Here is a 20,290-nt window from a genome sequence, read left to right on the forward strand (position 1 = left end):
TGAATGAAAGAAGTTCCATCCAAGTTTGTTGTTTCACTTTGTCTTATTCATTAACGTAAATGGATGTTGGATGATAATTTGTCAGTTGGAAAATAGGTTAGCTATAATGAAGCATTCAGTACAGTGATTGAAAATATTCAGCGAGAATCATTTGGCTATAGGGAATTTATAATAATGTTATTTCTACTTATTAACTTGAGCTACATATCCTTTATAGACATAAAGGATGTATGTTTATATATAAATGTAAATATACACACGCACACAAAACACTGTGGAGCTGGTTGTTAAATGCTCACTAGCCCATACTTAAACTGCATATAAGGCCTTTCTTATCTTTGATATTTTAGGAGTCTAACCAGGACCAGGAGGTAGACACCACAAAAAACCAAGCACTATGAAGAATTAGAGAGGTAGTGAGGTCCCCATCACTATGCTGATGACAAAGCCACTTCACAGGGCAGAGGAGGATGCAGATGATGTTGGATCTTCCTCTTCTCCAATCAGAAAGTTTCATAGCAGCTAAGGAAGAGGACGCCAGTGTGAAAGGTGGGTACAGTATAGTCACAAGGCAGTAGCCAATGGCTTGTGAGACTTTCCAGAGTCTTATCCATTTGCTGATATCCCTTCATGAGCTGAAACTTTCTGGAGGGTCAGAATACGTGACTCCTTGAGCCTATTTCCTCCACTTCTGTGTAAGCTTCCTCAATGGCTGTGTATCTTAGGTGTTTAGGTATTAGCCTCTCACGTGAGAGTTTATGTTTCTTGGGTCTGAAGACTGTCTACCTATAAATAAGAGTTGTTCAAGAAATCTTTTTTTTTTTCTCTTTGAATGCATTTTGAGGGAAATCATTATAAATTCAGTTTGTTCTCCCTTTTAGTTCCTCAAACTCTAGAACTGTGCAGAGGTTATAAGAAAACTTTCTCTCAATAAATTCTCTCTACTGCCCCATCCTTAAAAACAGAGCGGTTTTCTCTTCATCAATAGACAACATCCTGGCATGTTGGCTGTAGATTACAATGTTTAACTGTGATGATTTCCTTAGAACTTCAGGACCAAATTCAACTGAAGCAAACCAGTGAATACGTTTTCTTTATTAACTTGGCATTGATACTTGTTTAACATCAGTGAAAAGCCAAGTAGAGGGAATCTGAATGTTAGGAAGTTAATATTGATTGAGTGTGCACTGTGTTCCAGAATTGTTCTAAACACATTATGTATGTTTTAATCTTCATCATTCTACAAGGGAATAGACAGGCTGAGAGGTAAAGATGGCTTACCCAACACCAAACCAAATACCTTGTAGGTGGCAGAACTAGGATTTGAACCCCCCATTCCAAATACTGTTGTTTTTCATATCAGTCCCTTTGCCTCTTTGTAGAATGCTTCTATTTGTAAATAGATGTTTCAACAGTTGCCTATAGGATAACCATTCAATTGATATTTCATAATTATTTATAGGAATAGAGTATCATAGTGACAGAGTGAAAAGGAGTATTTGAAAAAACTGTGGAGATTGCGTTAGCTGTTTTTGACTGACTCAAAGACATGAAAAAAAAAAAACCCACCCAGAATGGGTCTGAGCCCTTAAACCCGTGAGACCCATATATTCTGCTGTCAAAGACCCTGGTTCCCCACCCGCAGGTTTCTCTAACCACTGACCCACAGCCTCCTTGCACATGATTGAGTTCCATCTATCTCCTTCATTCCCTGTCCAGCTTCTCTAGGCTTCTCCTTCTCTTCTGCTGCTTCTCACTCTTCATCTCTCCAGAAAACACTTGCAACCATTTCTAGCACTTAAAACCCTAATGTTAGCCCACTGGCCCCAGCAATGTACACTAAGGCACTAGCTGCAACATGGTTTTCCTCATTTATTCTGACTCGTTATCTTTAGAGTTGTCAGTACCACTGAGGGTATGACCTGGATACTCTGCCACGGTTCACATGAGCCCAGACCTCACAAGAACCTGATGAAGTGTTTGTTAGGCTTAAAACCATGCACCAGCATGCGGCAAATCTCTGTATCCCTCATAACTTCCTTACTTATAGACACCTGCTGCATTTCTTCCAAGTAGCCTTAGCTCTTAACATCTTGTACAGGGATATATGTGAACCCATTACTAACTGAAGTCTCCAGAAAAACAAACGTAAAAAAGGTGTTACCTGAGGCCAAGAAACAAGACCCAGAACTGCTGAAATGACTTTGCACACACACATACTCTTGGGAATTCAGTAATGGAGTAAACATAACTTGATCTAATTAATAGTCTCAAAGATAACTCCGTATACATTAGTCTGGTATAACCTACAAAACAAACATCCTAAATCTGTATTTTGGCAATACTGCACATGTGCAGGTTTCAGGACACTTCCCTAAGTGGCCTAAGGATTAAGAAACCAGTATCTTTTAGAAGGAGAGTGATAACATTGATTTATGCTTTAAGGGCTTATAAATGATGGAGACAGAATAATTCTGAATAATATGCAGAAAGTATATGCCTACTGAGCTTCAAAAAAATGATGGTTTCTAAGTCAACTGCCGAGTTTTCCTAAAGACACTTCTAAAAACTTTTGAGAGACACAAAAGAAAAAAAAGAAAGAAATAGAAAGTCTTCTCAAAGCAGTTACACTCTGTTCTCTCCCTTGTGCATTTCAAAGAAGCTATTCAAAGCTAGTACATTTTAACATATAAACCAGGACTATGCAACTAGCCCAACTATCAATTTATGTTCTTTTTTTGAAACAACTTGTATTTTGCAATCCACTCTCCCTTTTAATTATTACAACAATGACTTAGAATAGTGTTTCTCTTAACTAACTAACTCAGAGGTTGTATTCTCATTACCCACTGCATTGCTAGTCATTTTTTTTTCCCACCAGCATTTGGCATTCTACAGCAGGTATGGGGTTTGTATCTTCACAGGCCAGCCTGTCTGGAAAGGGCTTTATGGCAGTGCTACTGAGTATTTTCTCCCCTCAGCCTCCATAAAGTGGCCACTTCCTTGATTTCCACAACTGCCAAGCTGGAATAATGTCACCTTCTTTGGGTGGATGCTAGGAGCAAATGAAATAGCTCTCGGTACATGCTTCTTTCTCTGTAACAATTATTAATTACTAATCCTGTCCTCTTCTCCATAGCCCTTTCCTATCCCCCTTCACTGCCCTTTCAGCTGTGGTGATTTCTGGGAGGAAGACATTGGACTTCGATTAAGAAGGGCTTATTGCCATCCCAGTGCAGCTAATCATCATGTTGGCCTGTTTTCTCAATTGTGAAAAGACTGAGTTACGACCCAGTCTGATTATCTTAGCATTGCTTGTGGTTTTTATGTAGTCTAACTTTGACTATTTTCTATGTACTGGACACTGATCTAAACAATTTACAAATGTTTATTTCATTTATATATCTTTAAGGGGATATTTTAAGTTTTAAAAATCAAGGTAAATATATTATTATCCCAGCTGGCAGATGAAGAGGTGGAAGCACTCAGTGGATACCCAATTTTCCCAAAGCTTTAAAAGGGAAACAAAGCAATTTGAATTCAGACTACAAAGCTTCTCCACCACCAATCCAACCCATGGCAGTGGCCTCTTTTGAAATTTCCAGCATCCACTTCCCTGACTTATTGGTTTCGACCATTCAGCACAGGCCCTGTAGCCAATTAAAACCATTTCCATGGTCACTACTAATTCAATCTGACTCACTTCTACAGACACTGCTTTCCTGAATTGCTTCTCTTTTTTATCCCTTCCTCTGCTTCTTTTTCTCTCCAACAAAAATTGCGTTCCAGGAGATATACTCAGGACTGAGGATTCAGAAAAGAATACTAAGATTGTTGGCAGTCTGAAACACAGCACAGTGTAACTGTGTAGGAGGGCAAAGATAGATTTGACACAGGAAAACTGTCATGTCACATGTTATTTCCCCCTGAGAGGCAGAGAGAAAGAGAGAGTTAGAGACACAGAACACATAACAGGAGAGTCACACAACCAAGCAGGGGCATAGAGACAGCAAATAGAGTGGACAGAACCATAAACTCTCCCTAGGGAGCCTTGGGGAAGGTTTCCCAGAGGTGTTCATATTTGAGCCGAATCTTGAAGAAAAGGAGGAGGCATTTCATGTGAAAATATGGAACATTCTAGGCAAAGAGAAGACTAAGGAAAAGGCCCTATTTTGTGTCAGGAATGGAGCATTTAAAGGGACTGGCCTTGGGGAAGGAGAGAAGGAACTAAGTTTGAAAGGGGTGACTTGCAGGCAACATCTAAAGGGTGTGTGCGTCCATACTTAAGATATTTTTATCACTTCTGGTGAGCACTGTAAAGCCACTGAAAGATGATCAGATTTATCCTTTACAAGCTTATCTTGCAGATACTCTGGAGAAGACACTGGAGTAGAAACCTCTTGTAGTAGTTTTGTTAAGAAATGATGAGGTGATAAACCTTTAGCCAGACTCATCAAGACAAAAAGGGAGAGGGCTCAAATCATTAAAATTAAAAATGGAAAAGGAGAAGTTACAACTGACACCACAGAAATACAAAGGATCATAAGAGACTACTACAAACAGCTATATGCCAATAAAATAGACAACCTAGAAGAAATGGACAAATTCTTAGAGACAACCTTCCAAGACTGAACCAGGATGAAACAAAATATGAACAGACCAATCACAAGTACTGAAATTGAAACAGTGATTAAAAAACTTCCAACAAACAAAAGTCCAGGACCAGATGGCTTCACAGGTGAATTCTATCAAACATTTAGAGAAGAGTTAACACCTATCCTTCTGAAACTCTTCCAAAAAATTGCAGAGGAAGGAACACTCCCAAACTCATTCTATGAGGCCACCATCACGCTGATACCAAAACCAAAGATACCACAAAAAAAGAAAATTACAGGCCAATATCACCGATCAACATATATTCAAAAATCCTCAACAAAATACTAGCAAACCGAATCAAACAATACATTAAAAGGATCATACAGCATGATCAATTGGGATTGAAGAATCCTAGGGATTCTTCAGTATCCTCAAATCAATCAGTGTGATATACCATATTAACAAACTGAAGAATAGACGACACCATATGATCATCTCAATAGATGCAGAAAAAGCTGTTGACAAAATTCAACACACATTTATGATAAAAACGCTCCAGAAAATGGGCATAGAGGGAACTTACCTCAACATAATAAAGGACACATATGACAAACCCACAACTGACATCATTCTCAATGGTGAAAAGGTGAAAGCATTCCTTCTAAGATCAGGAACAAGACAAGGATGTCCACTCTCACCACATTTATTCAACATAGTTTTGGAAGTCCTAGCCCTGGCAGTCAAAGAAGAAGAAATAAAAGGACTCCAAGTTGGAAAAGAAGAAGTAAAACTGTCACTGTCTGCAGATGACATGATACTATACATAGAAAATCCTAAAGATGCTACTAGAAAACTACTAGAGCCCATCAATGAATTTGGTAAAGTTTCAGGATATAAAATTAATACACAGAAATCTGTTGCATTCCTGTACACTAACAACAAGAGATCAGAGAGATTAATGAAACAATCCCATTTACTGTCACATCAAAAAGGACAAAATACCTAGAAATAAACCTACCTAAGGAGGCAAAAGGCCTGTAACTCTGAAAACTATAAGACACTGATGAAAGACATCAAATATGACACAAACAGATGGAAAGATATACCATGTTCTTGGATAGGGAGAATCAATATTGTGAAAATGACTATACTACCCAAGGCAATCTACAGATTCAGTGCAGTCCCTATCAAATAACCAATGGCATTTTTCACAGAACTGGAAAAAAACATTTTTACAATTTGTATGGAAACACAAAAGACCCTGAATAGCCAAAGCAATCCTGAGAATAAAAAACAGAGTTGGAGGAATCAGGCTCCCTAACTTCAGACTATATTACAAAGCTACAGTAATCAAAACAGTATGGTACTGGCACAAAAACAGAAATATAGATCACTGGAACAGCATAGAAAGCCCAGAAATAAACCCATGCACCTATGGTCAATTAATCTACAATAAAGGAAGCAAGAATATACAATGGAGAAAAGACAGCCTCTTCAATAAGTAGTGCTGGGAAAACTGGACAGCTACATGTAAAGGAATGAAACTAGAACATTCCCTAACACCATACACAAAAATAAACTCAAAATGGATTAAAGATCTAAATGTAAGGCCAGACACGATAAAACTCTTACAGGAAAACATAGGCAGAACACTCTATGGCATAAATCACAGCAAGATCCTTTTTGACCCACCTCCTAGAGAAATGGAATTAAAAACAAAAGTAAAGAAATGGGACCTAACGAAACTTAAAAGCTTTTGCACAGCAAAGGAAACCATAAACAAGACAAAAAGACAAAGAATGGGAGAAAATATTTGCAAATGAAGCAACCAATAAGGGATTAATCTCCAAAATATACAAACAGCTCATGCAGCTCTATGTCAACAAAAAACAAACATCCCAATCAAAAAATGGGCAGAAGAGCTAAGTAGACATTTCTCCAAAGAAGACATACAGATGGCCAAAAAGTACATGAAAACATGCTCAACATCACCAGTTATCAGAGAAATGCAAATCAAAACTACAATGAGGTATCACCTCACACCAGTCAGAAGAGCCATCATCATAAAGTCTACAAACTGCTGGAGAGGGTGTGGAGGAAAGGGAACCATCCTACACTGTTGGTGGGAATGTAAATTGGTACAACCACTATGGAGAACAGTATGGAGGTTCCTTAAAAGGCTAAAAATAGCCCACTCCTATACATATATCTGGAGAAAATCATAATTCAAAAACATATATCCACCCTAATGTTCATTGCAGCAGTTATTTACAATAGCCAAGATGTGGAAGCAACCTAAATGTCCATCGACAGATGAATGGATAAAGAAGATGTGGTGTGTGTGTGTATATATATATATATATATATATATATATATATATATATATATATACACATACATATGATGGAATATTACTCAGCCATAAAAAGGAATGAAATAATGCCATCTTGCAGCAACATGGATGGACCTAGAGATTGTCATACTGAGTGAAGTAAATCGACAAATATCGTATGATATTTCTTATATGTGGAATCTAAAAAAAATGGTACAAATGAACTTATTTACAAAATACAAACAGACTCACAAATTTCAAAAACAAACCTATGGTTACCAAAGGGGAGACCTGGAGCGGGGATGGATAAATTAGGAGCTTGGAATTAACATACACACACTACTATATATAAAACAGATAACCAACAAGGACCTACTGTATAGTACAGGGAAGTCTCTCAATATTCTGAAATAATCTATATGGGTAAAGAATCTAAAAAAAAAATGAATATATGTAAGTGTATAGCTGAATCACTCTGCTGTACTCCTGAAACTAACACAACATTATAAATCAACTATACTCCAATTAAAAAAAAAAGAAATGAGGGTCTGAATTATAAGGGTGAGAATGAACATAGTGAGAAAGGGACAGATATCAGATTTGTTGATGTAGCACTGGCAGGACCTAAGGGTAGAAAAGGAAAGGGGAAAGATGACTCCAGGATTTCAAGGTCATAGAAGGTGGGAGTGAGGAGTCACAGTCTATTTGTTCTTCCTCTTCAGTCCTTGACATGAGTCCCCTCCAACCTAACTACATCCCTCCTTGCCTTATCACCTACCCTTGTGAAACAGAAAACAGCAGCCCCCATGGGCACAGAAGCCCTGAGTCAGCAGATCCAGTCCCAACTCATCCCCCATCTCTGCAGCCCTTTTACAAGGACCCTCCAGTGCAGCCATGCTGGTGGCCTGGCCACCATCTCTGGGCTATAACCTCCTCATTCTCTAGTTCTTCTCCTGCCAGCTTTGGAAATGCCCTGATTTTTCTCTGTTCCACAAATCCCAACTGCAGGGTCCATAGACTATTTAACCTCCTTTAACAATCACTGTCTTCTGTGAAATAGAGATTGAGAGATACTTGCTTCAGGTTATGCTGAAATCCAAGTCCCCTTCTATTTCTGGTAGATAAAGTAAATGTGGAAAAACGTTCATTCATTCATAAATGTATTCATTGAGCTGGCAGCATGCCGGATGGGTGAAATATAAGGTAAACATTGCCTATGGGAGTACAAGGATGGGTGGGGTCCCTGTGGCCACGGAATAGATACTATGGCATTAGAGAGGCAGATCGTGAAACAGATGAGCCAAGTAATGGAATAATGACAGATGCAGTGATTAATAGGAAGGGAACATTCAAGATGCAGTGTTGGGGAATAAGTGGGCAGGGGTGGACTTGCTTGAAACAGGTTCATAAGGGAAGACTTCTCTGAGCAAGTGATACTTAAGATCAGAAAGACAAATGAGGAAGTAGCTACAACATGCAAAAACATATGAGTAAGATGCTATCTAAATAATAAAGCACAAGTCAATATTGACCAGGAATAAAGGTAAACACTTAGACACGCTTTTCCTATCCCTATAGAAAGCCAGTGAGGAAGTCATGAAATCTTGGGGTATTTACCATGCTGTGCATGTACGGGACACTCCACTTTTAAGAAACCCATGTTGTCCTTGTATATAAAGGCAGAAATGGGTCTGTTGGGAGATACTACACCAGGGTTTGGTCAAAACCATCTATGAAGAGTGAGATAGTAAACATTTTAGGCTTTGTGGGCCATATGGTCTGTTGCAGCCACTCAACTCCACCACTGCAGCACGAAAGCTGCCATAAACAATGGATAAATGAAGGAGCATGCCTCTGTTCACTAACGTTTATTTATGGAGGCTGATACATGAATTTTCATGTGTCAAATCTGATTCTTTTGATATTTTTTCAGCCATTCTAAATGTCCATCAACAGAGGAATGGATAAAGATGTGGTATACACACACACACACACACACACACACAATGGAATATTACTCAGCCATAAAAAAGAACAAAATAATGCCATGTGCAGCAACATGAATGGACCTAGAAAGTGTCATACTGAGTGAAGTAAGGCAAACAGAGAAAGACAAATATCATATGATATTGCTTATATATGGAATCTAAAAAAATGGTACAAATGAACTTATTTACAAAATAGGAATAGAGTTACAGATATAGAAAACAATCTTATGGTTAGCGGGGGATAAGGGGATGGGAGAGGGATAAACTGGGACATTGGGATTGGCATACACACACTACCATATGTAAAATAGATGACTAATAAGGACCTACTGTATAGCACAGGGAACTCTACTCAATACTCTGTAATGAGCTATATGGGGAAAGAATCTAAAAAGAGAGTGGATATATGTATATGTGTAACTGATTCACTTTGCTGTACACCTGAAACTAACGCAACATTGTAAATCAACTATACTCCAATAAAAATGATAGAAAAATCTATTCTTAGTTTGCAGACTTACAAAAACAGGCAGTGGGCTGTATTTGATCTGCAGGCTATAGTCTGGTGACCCTTACTCTTCAGCAAGGTGGTTAAAAGTACAAACTCTTCAAAAAAAAAAAAAAAGTGCAGATTCTTAATCAGACTGTCAGGTTTGTTTCCAAACTACTCCATTTGCCAGTGGTACATTTTCATGTCCAGGTCAAAGAAAAATTTACTTTGATCCTGCTTTGTTCTCTTATCTTTCTATCCTTTTCTTAGGCAAACTTCTTAAAAGAGTAATCTGTACTCCCTCTCTCTCTGCAGCAAATTGTGTTTTACAAAAAAGTCTTCAATAATGCTTCTTGTCTCTGATGCTCTTCCAGAATCATGCCCCCTCCCTTAACCCCCATCAAGAAGTAGTATTTGTGTTCCCTCCCCTTGAAACTGGACAGACCTTTGTGAATACTTCAACTAATAGAATGCTACATAAGTGATGCTACGAGACTTACAAGCTGGATCATAAAAGGTAATATAGCTTCTGCCTGCCTTGTTTAGGACCTGTGCCTATGGACCCAGGAACTGCCATGTAAGAAGTCTGTAATGACTGTTATTTCATCTTAAAGGCTTCATTAGAGAAGTCTCCAAAGCAGATGTGGACATAGGCAAAGAAAGAGCTGTCTATGTGTATTGTGTGACTGGAGTATAAGGCATCTGGGGCAGAGCGTTGGCCAGTGATGTCAGCAGAAGCTTAGGCCAGTGATGTCAGCAGAAGCCATTTCATAGAAGACTTAATTATAGGTTTAGGATGTTAGACTGGACCTTAAGGGCAATATGTGGCCATTCTTTAATGGCCGTATATTTCTGTTTCAGAGGGACCACTCTGATTGCAATAGTAAGGCTGGATTAGAAGGAAGAAACAATGGTTTTGAGAGACCTGCTGAGAAGAAGCCCCTGGTAGAGTCTGAATGATGAGGACTTAAAGAAGGGCAGTGGTAATGGACATGCATAAGGGAATAGGATCAAGAGAGATTCCAGAGACCAACTGGGAAGAACACTGCCTATCTAGCTAATGGACAGAAATCAAAACAATTGGTATTTTAGTATCTTCCACTACTGTCATGTTAATAGAATAGATCCCTCTTTTATATAGCTAAGCCTCCTAGCCTTTCTCTTTCATGACTTTTTTCTCCTGTCAATACGCAGTATGGTTCCCATGTGGGTGGTTCATCTCCCTTCTCTTTAGCAGACGATGGGGAACCGCTCCTTGAATGCAAGATGCCACAGATAAGCTCAAAGCTGGCCCGATATGGTGAAAGGGCTTCTGGGCTCCCCCTGTGTAGCACCTGCCTCTGTAGACTACAGATCTGGTCCCCTGAAAACACCCTGGGAACCCAGTCCTGAAGCATCCTCCCAGCTGTTATCTTGGCACAATCACTGTGTTCTGGGTTTTTAATCTGGGAGATTAAATCTTTACATGCCTGAGTGGAAAGATCATATCCTTGTAATTTTTCACCTATATAATTTCTCAGATGCCGTAGTTTAACCTGTTGTATTTATGGCCCAACTGTAACTTAGAAGTCTTGTAAAATGACAATTTCAAAGGACAGCTCTTTCAAGTTGCCACTCAGAGCAGCTTTCTGAGTGAGTGTAGTGAACTGTGGTAAAACTGATCATTTCAGTCAATTAGATTTTTAGGCTAGTCACTTTTTACTGTTCTGAAAGAGAGAACGAAAGCATTTGAAAGCTAGAATCAATTACTGTCTAAATGTAGATCAAGGAGGAAGCTACACAAAAAACCATATTTATAGGTTTTTTTGGTAGAGATGAACCTTGTAAAGGTCACTGGAGTTCTATTATGGAATGTTCATTTTACGTGAAGTAGAAGTCACTGTTAAAAAAGAAAAACGCCTAACAAGATCCTTTGAATAGAAACTGGGGACAGAGAATTAAAAGGTTGTTATGGGAGAATAGAAATGCTCAAGCTAGGAAAGGGAGGGGCTTGTGAAATGAATACCTATGGTATTCTTATATGGTATTCTTATAAAGACATTACTGATTGTTGATTCAGAAAGCTCTAAGTCTTATATAGTAGATATTCTGTGATTGTTCGTTTCTTTCATCCATACCCAAGACTGGATTACAATGTTTAGAGATTGTAAAAATGTCTAGTAAGAGATTGTGCTCTCTCTTTAGGTAACTGGAAAATCAAAACATCCCTAATAGTAAAGTAAGATTAATAGTAAAGTAAGGTTAATAGTAAAGTAAGGTTAAAGATAACATCAGAAATACTCTCATCTTATATACTTTGCAATTTCAAATTTTAAAAAGTCTTTCAAAATATTTTCTCACATTAAAAACAAATGTCCTAGGGATGGTAAAAAGAGGATGTAGGTCAGAATTGGATTGGGGCCATCCAGCAACACTAGTTTTTTGTTGTTGTTGTTTTTTAACATCTTCATTGGAGTATAATTGCTTTACAATGGTGTGTTAGTTTCTGCTGCATAACAAAGTGAATCAGCTATACATATACATATATCCCCATATCCCCTCCCTCTTGCGTCTCCCTCCCACCCTCCCTATCCCACCCCTCTAGGTGGTCACAAAGCACCGAGCTCATCTCCCTGTGCTGTGCAGCTGCTTCCCACTAGCTATCTATTTACATTTGGTAGTGTCTATATGTCCATGCCACTCTCTCACTTCGTCCCAGCTTGCCCTTCCCCCTCCCCATATCTTCAAGTCCATTTTCTATGTCTGTGTCTTTATTCCTGTCCCAGCAGCACTAGTTATGATGGTATTTTTAACTGCCCAAGAATGCTCTGCTTTTAGACACACTCTTGAGACACTGTTTAGCTGACACCTTTTCCATCAAGCTATCTATGACCAGTTCAGACCATTACCGTAACCTCCTGCCCTGGCCTTCTATAGCAGTCGTCTACACCATTTACTTAAAGCCCTCTTTTAAATACCAATACTGCTTGTATGATCTAGCAGAAGGAGAACCAGATTTCAATGAGCAGGTCTGGATTCTGCTTCTCTTATCACCATTTATAGAGAAGCATATTTTGGTAAGTATATCGGCCCAGGGAACATTGAGAAAACTGTCCACACTAGGAAGATAAATAGAGGCAATTTAATACACAGGTATGGAGAAGTTGTTAAGACAAACAGGAGATGGTGAGACAGCCAAAGAGTAGTAGCAGCACAAGGCTACTGGCAACAAGGGGCTTGGAGGGCACAGGGAGATGCTGATATATCAGAGCACAGAAGGTGAAGCAGTCAGGCAGGAGCTAAACTGTGGTGGGGCTACCATGTAGGAGATTGAACCCAAGAGGAAGGGTCTGTCTGGAAAGCATTTGGAACTAACTTCAGAGGAGATGTAGCTATAATATACTATCAGAATCACTGCCTGAAACATAGCAAGAGGGGAGAAAATCCCTGCCTTCTCCCCACTGCCACCTTTTCATTTTTCCACCAGTGTCACCCAATGGCCACATCTACCTGGAAGCCAGTTGACAAGGGCACCTCAGAAATGTAATCCCCAGTGCTGCAGAGCAGTGGGTGGAGCCAGGGGATGGATGTGAGCACACTGTGCATATTGCTGGCGCAGTAAGTCATTCACCTTGTGAACTGTTGTACCTTCCTCTGTCAAATTTTAAAGCAATGCCTTTCTAACCCACTTTTTAGAGTATATGAGCGTATTTTAATTTGTTAGGGGGGTAAAAATGGAAACTTCGAGGATACTTTGGATAAATATTTTAAAGATCTAAAACATTAGGTAATGGAATTTCCACTTCTAGGGAAATAGAAAGTCACAGATATGCATACAGATGTAGGTACAAACATGTATATCTCAATATTTATAATACTGAAAGTTAGAAGCAACCTAAAATAGATGTGATATTTTCAGGGCTTTAAAATATAAAGGACAATTTCTGCCTTCAAGGATATCTTATTCATTAAAGGCAGCTTGCACTAAGGTTCATGAAAATAGGATGAAATGCTATGGAGATCCAGGGGTGAGAAGACAGTGAATATTTGCCTTGTTTCGGCTTCTAGACAAGCGAATAGAGTGTGCATATTATATGGAATATAGAAATGCTAGGAGGAATTTTTAAAATATCTGTATCCAAATAGGAAAATTCTTCCAGATGAAAACAATAAATTAATCTGCTTTCAAATTTTCCAAGATCACACAGAAAAGAAATAGTGGGGTTAGGTTAGAAGCCTAGGTAGAGTAGCAAGTGATGACATGAACATAATTAGAGTCCAAGTGCCCTGTGAGTTCATTCCAGTTCTGGTTCTGATTCCAGTGGTGACCCTGTCCGGGCCTCCACTCCAGTTTTCTGATGCAAATAATGAAAACCAGAGCCAGCACACATACAGTGTTGCTGAGCATTTTGCAAACGAATGAACCAGCTTTCCCAGGATCTGAGGCCCTGTGTGTAACTCACTCCCCAGCCTGCTCACCCCACTGACAACTGTCAGCATATAGTCAGACTCCACCATATTGGAATCATGCTTTACACTTCCCTCACCAGTTATAGATGCTTAGCTTTGCACTTAAGACACCTTCTTTGTCTACCCCAAAGTGCCCTAAGCTTTACCTTTCTTCATACAAAATGTATTGTCCTCGGAAAAGGTCAGAACAAATTTTGAATTCTAGCTTCATGGCTTTTGTTTGATCCTGTGCAATTAACTTAATCTCCCTAATTAAGGAACATGAATAACACAAATGAGGAGCTTAGCATAGGTTTTAGGCCATAAGTAGGTGTTTAATAAATTTTTGTATTTTTTAACCTTGCTCCTTTTCCTTCAATATGCCCTTGGGCCCTGAACAAAGGTACGATTTACCTTCCCTACAAAATATCTCATTTGTTCACCCCTTCATGTCTTTGCTCAAACTATTTTCTTTGCTTGGGATGTCCATTTCTGTCCTTCATGTGCAGTTCAGGTGTGAATTTAACTGAAATGGGAAAGACGTTTAAAAAACTATCCAAGACCACTTTTTCTGAACCCGGAGGTGCCAAATCCTTCCACCTTTGAACTGTTATCTAATTTGTATTTGTCTTACCCTCCATCTTCAGTGTCTCATCTATCTCTCTAAGACCAAATAAAAAACAATGCTTATACAGAAAGAGAATAGACCTTACAATTAGACAGACATACCTGGGTTCAGATTGCAACACAGAGTAAGTGTTTGAGACATTTTTGCTACATGCTATTGAAAGGAATGTTTCCCTTTCAGCAGGTTGGGACCATTAGCAGGAATGAAAGAAATATCCTAGACAAAGGAAGAACTATTCCAACGCCAGGCTCAAGCTGGAATGTTTTCTAGTCAATTCCCTTTTCTTGCTTAGCAAGCACTAAGCTTCCTGTTTCTGGTTTGGACCTGAAGTGGAGGTTCCCAAATACCAACAGGAAGGTCATACTTGTGGTCTCCCTCCCTTGCTGAAACCTGAAGCGCCGGAATTCCATGTGGGTGTCACTTTCTCAAGAGATTTCCAGCTCCTATTCCCAGACCAGAGGTAGAGGCCACTGTATGCTATTAGATCCCTAACCATTCTTCCTCTTTTTACTTTTCTAAGATTCCATTATTATCTTGCCACGTATGGGCTCAGTAATTAAGAAGAGTTCCTGTGGGGAGTGGTGGGATTTTTAAACATAGGACAGAATCTCAATAACTTGAGTTGTGTTAGATTTCTACGTACAGGCGATGGAAAGGGCAGGATTCATCCATCCACCCATTCACAAATATTGAATACTCACGATAGCTAGTCATTGACCTCAAAGGGGAGTCTCTTCTAACACTACTTCTGAGAATCCACCTCTACGAGCTGTAGGCAGTCAAACATTCAGATGGATAAAACTGGATTATTACATGAATTCATTAGTTCCGCAATGTTTATAAAGACCTTGTGCCTACCAAGTGACTACGGTAGTCACTGGTGTTACAGAGAGGAGAACTTGTTGAGTGCCGACCATACTCTGTATGCTTTTGCATATGTGATCTTGGTTAATTTTCACAACAATCCCATGGATAGAATCACCTTAAAAGTAAAGTTTGGAGAGGTTTTCCAACTTTCACAGAAAACATAGTCAGATCCAAGATTTAAGTCATTACTTGAACATTTGTCTACTGATGGATATTTGGATGGTTTCCATTTTGGGGCTATTATAAAACATAATGTTATTACTCTTGTTCCTGTCTTCTGTGTGCACATCCAACATCTATTTCATATATACCTAGGAGTAGAATTGCTGGGTCATAGGATATGCATATATTAAGCTATATTACACATTACCAGTTGATAGTTTTTCTCTACATCATTTTTTGTAATAGAATTTGCTGCATCAATTCATATTTCACAAGGACAGGCATAACAGTATCTCCCATCCCACATGCTTCTTTTTCTACTATAACCTTGAATGCTTTCTCCAGCAAGCAGTGGATTCTAGCTCCTTTCCCCTTTAACCTGAATGGACCTCAGTGGCTTCCTAGACAAGGGCTGTTCAACAGAACATTTCCATAATTGCAGAATGTTCTATCTGTGTTGTCTAATACAATAACTCTAATCACATTGGATACTTGAAATGTAGCTAGGATGACTGTAGAACTGAATTTTAATCTTAATTAAAGTTAAATCGACATGTGTTTAGTGGCTATTGCACTGGAAAATGCAGGCTTAGACCAATAGAATATGGTGGAATTGTTGCTATGTGATTTCTGAAGTTAGATCACTACAATGCCATACACTCTTATTCTCTTAGAACACAGCCACTATGTTGTAAGGAATCCCAATTAATTGGGAATGTCAAGCTGACTGAAAAAAAGCTAGGATTTTTTTTTTTTTTTTTCACACAGAGAAAAACCTAGGATTACTGATCATAGGCACCGCTGAACTCCCTAGTAGCAGTCAAACCCAGCTTACCATCTGTGTGAGTGAGCCATCCTGAAAATGGGATTGTCAGCTCCCAGGTTAGCTGTTCTAGCTGATGCTGAAGAGTACAAAGAAGCCATCCCTGCTGGTCCCTGCCTAAAGTGCAGATATGTTTTTGATTCTTTTAAGCCACAAGTATAAACAGCTTATTAAGCTATATGTCTAGTCAGATTGTGACTCTTGTTATATGCATTTTAGATCTTTGTACTAGATTCTTCACATCTCTCATCTTTAACCGTCTATTCTCTTTACAGTATCCTGAATTCTGGAGTGGTGATATCAGAATTTACCCCTAGGACAATGGAATCTTTAGCTTTTCCTTATAGTGTACTGATATTCCAAGTCCTCTGATCATTTTGCTAATCTTCTGTGAATTCAGCAATGACTTAGAAATGATGGTTTATCCAGGACCTACTTCTGTAAAGCAGGGGAGCACTTTCAATGACCTAGTCTTTTCTACCTCCAGAGCAAGAAACATCAACAACCAAAAAAAATAAAAAATTTTAAAAAACAAGGAAAAATCAAAGACATAAATATAATTTCCTGAGCTGAAAAAAAAAAAACACCCCAGAATATAGAGACTGAAATATCACCATATACCATATTCTATATACAATTAAGAAACTAGATACTGAACATATTTTGTGAAATTTTAGAATGGTAAAGATAATGAAAATAATTCTTAGTGTCTAATGTAGTGAGTAGTGGGTTAGGAAGAAACAGTTTTTCTCCAGAGGAACATAAGTAAGCCTGACTAGGACTTCCAGAAAATCATGGAATCATGAAGAATGAACTTTATGATTCAAAAACTATTATCAAACCAATATGGTAGGCAGAATGTGTGTGTGTTAAAGCAATAGGAAGACATTCTCAGATATCTACAGATTCAGAAAGTAGATCTCATAAGGAATATGTCTAAAAATATATTTTTAAATACTTCACTAAATACATAGGATTTATCTTGATGTCCCATAGACCCGTGTTTAAGAAACTGCTCTGCTACTTTCTAGTTGAGAGACATTCAGTCTCTCCATTTTCTCATCAATTTCCAGGTTGATGCTGCTCTTATGCTTTAATTAGTCATGTATGGTCCATGGGGCTAAAGTCTCTGATGGTAAAGGGAACGTTGGATGCCTTGTTGTATTCTACAACATGTGCTTAGTGCTCAGGACATCATAAGTGGTAAATGAACATAAGATGAATGACAGACTATATGAATTATTACCAGTACAACTACCTGCTTGAAACATGTATGCTTGAACTCAGAAAAATTATCAAGTCTTTGAAAAATATATTGAGATAGATATAATACTGAGTCAAAGAAGAAGACAGAAATATAAAAATAAGACACTAGAATAAACAACCATGTATACTGAGGAGATAAATATGAGGATCACTTTGCTTCATCTTTTGCAAATTAATTTGAAATCTTGACTAAGAAGCATAATATTCTAGAAAATATATATAATGCAAAAAAAAGATATTAAGAAACTTGTCAAAAGCTAGCTCAAAAAAGCATCAGCACCAATTTATTTCAGAAGTAAATTTTACGAAGTATCTAAGGAATGCAATTTAAGTTGTTTGAAAGCATAAAGAAGGTGAAAGTTTCTAACGGGTTTTTACAAATATAGGAAAACATTGGTAGAAAACTTAATGAAGGCAACATAATAAAATGAAACTACAGCTGGATTTCTCTAATGGATACTGATGCACAATTCCTAAAATGTGTTAGCAAATAGAATTCAGCAGCTTATTAAAAGATTGAGAGATACTCTTCTGGAGTGATTCATTCAATAAATTCAATCTATCAATATGCTTTCCATATTAATTACAGGTCAAGGTAGAGAAACATTGTGTTTGATTATGCTGACAAAGTGCTTGATAAAAAGTCAATATTAACAAGTTTAATAAGTAGGAATATATAATACTTAAGTAGCAATATGCCTAATAGTGAAACACAAAAATGTTCCCATTAAATTAAAACGTAAAACAAGGATGTTGATTATCACTCCTATTACCTAAACTTCTGTGGGAAATTCATTCCAATGACTTGAAGAATGATAAATATGAGGTACAAAAGTTCTAACACAGAAGGAAAAATTTAATTTATAAATACATAGATAATTGCATAAACCTGGAAAGCCCAAAATCAACTGGGAAAATTGTTACAAATAATGGAAAAATTTAGTAAGGAGAATTTAAGAATTGATACCTAAAACCCCGTTGGCTTTACTATGTTCAAATAGGATGTACTTAAAGAAATTCAGTTAAACAAAAATTACAAAATAAATGCCCAGAAATAGAGGTAAGTAGAAATGTGCTAGATTTATATGAATAAACTTTAAAATGCTCTAATAGGACATAGAACTTGAAAAAACTTTAAAGTGGTCCAAGAAACATAAAATACAATTTAATTAATGGGGATTAATGCCCAGTTCTATTTAAGGTAATGCAATATTGTAAAGATGCTAATTTACCCTGTGTTAATCTATAAATTGTATGTGATCCCAATAAAATTACCAATAGAATTGTTTTTATAAAAGTAAACATGATAAATCTATAGTCAAGTAACTATTAAGCAGAGAAATTTTGAAAAAGGGAACAAACTACATTTTTACACATTATAAAACTTCCATAAATAAGAGTTTGGTACTTGTGCATTGTATAGAAATAAAGGAAAGAAGCAGAGTCTTGACTGAGACTCAAATAATGTGGATATTTAGATTATGATAATCTAAATCAAATCTGTGTTAAAGGCAGAATAATCAATAAATAATGGTGGGACAACCTACTAAGAAAAGAATAAATTATCACATACAAAATTTATCACTTTTCTGAGAAAGATAGATAAATGGAACTGGAGGAATCAGGCTCCCTGACTTCAGACTATACTATGAAGCTACAGTAATCAAAATAGGGTGGTACTGGCACAAAAACAGAAATATAGATCAATGGAACACGATAGAAAGCCCAGAGATAAACCCACACACCTATGGTCAACTAATTTATGACAAAGGAGGCAAGAATATACAATGGAGAATAGACAGTCTCTTCAATAAGTGGTGCTGGGAAAACTGGACAGCTACACATAGAAGAATGAAACTAGAGCATTCTCTAATACCATACACAAAAATAAACTCAGAATGGATTAAAGACCTAAATGTAAGAGTGGACAGTATAAAATTTTAGAAGAAAACCGGTAGAACATTCTCTGACATAAATCACAGCAATATCTTTCTGGATCCACCTCCTAATGAAAATAAAAACAACAATAAACAAATGGACCTAATTAAACTTAAAAGTTCTGCACAGCAAAGGAAACCATCAACAAAATGAAAAGATGACCCACAGAATGGGAGAAAATATTTGCAAATGAAGCAACCAACAAGGGATTAGTCTCCAAAATATACAAACAGCTCATGCAGTTCTATATAGAAAAAAATAAAAAGTAATCCCCATCAAAAAATGGGCAGAAGATCTAAATAGACATTTCTCCAAAGAAGACATACAGATGGCCAAAAGCACATGAAAAGATGCTCAACGTCACTAATTATCATTGAAATGCAAATCAAAACTACAATGAAGTATCACCTCACACGGGTCAGAATGGCCATCATCAAAAAGTCTACAAAAAATAAATGCTGGAGAGGGTATGGAGAAAAGAGAACCCTCCTACACTGCTGGTAGGAATATAAATTGGTACAACCATTAAGAAGAACAGTATGGAAGTTTCTTAAAAAACTAAAAAGAGAACTACTATGTGATCCAGCAATACTACTACCGGGCATATGTCCAGAGAAAACCATAATTTGAAAAGATACATGCACCCCAATGTTCATTTCAGCACTATTTACCATAGCCAAGACATGGAAGCAACCTAAATGTCCATTGACGGAGGAATGGATAAAGAAGATATGATACATACATACAATGGAATATTACTTGGCCATCAAA

General features: G+C 37.6%; 1 long non-coding RNA gene across 1 annotated transcript in view; it reads left to right on the forward strand.

Moving 5' to 3' along the window:
• Positions 1–20,290, forward strand: part of LOC137209860 (uncharacterized) — a 194,976-nt gene that overhangs the window by 171,471 nt on the left and 3,215 nt on the right. The window contains exon 5 of the long non-coding RNA XR_010936144.1: positions 351–549. This is a non-coding gene — a long non-coding RNA (uncharacterized lncRNA). The remainder of the gene's footprint in view (positions 1–350; positions 550–20,290) is intronic.

The sequence above is a fragment of the Pseudorca crassidens genome, chromosome 17 (genome assembly GCF_039906515.1).
Source record: "Pseudorca crassidens isolate mPseCra1 chromosome 17, mPseCra1.hap1, whole genome shotgun sequence".
NCBI lineage: Eukaryota > Metazoa > Chordata > Mammalia > Artiodactyla > Delphinidae > Pseudorca > Pseudorca crassidens.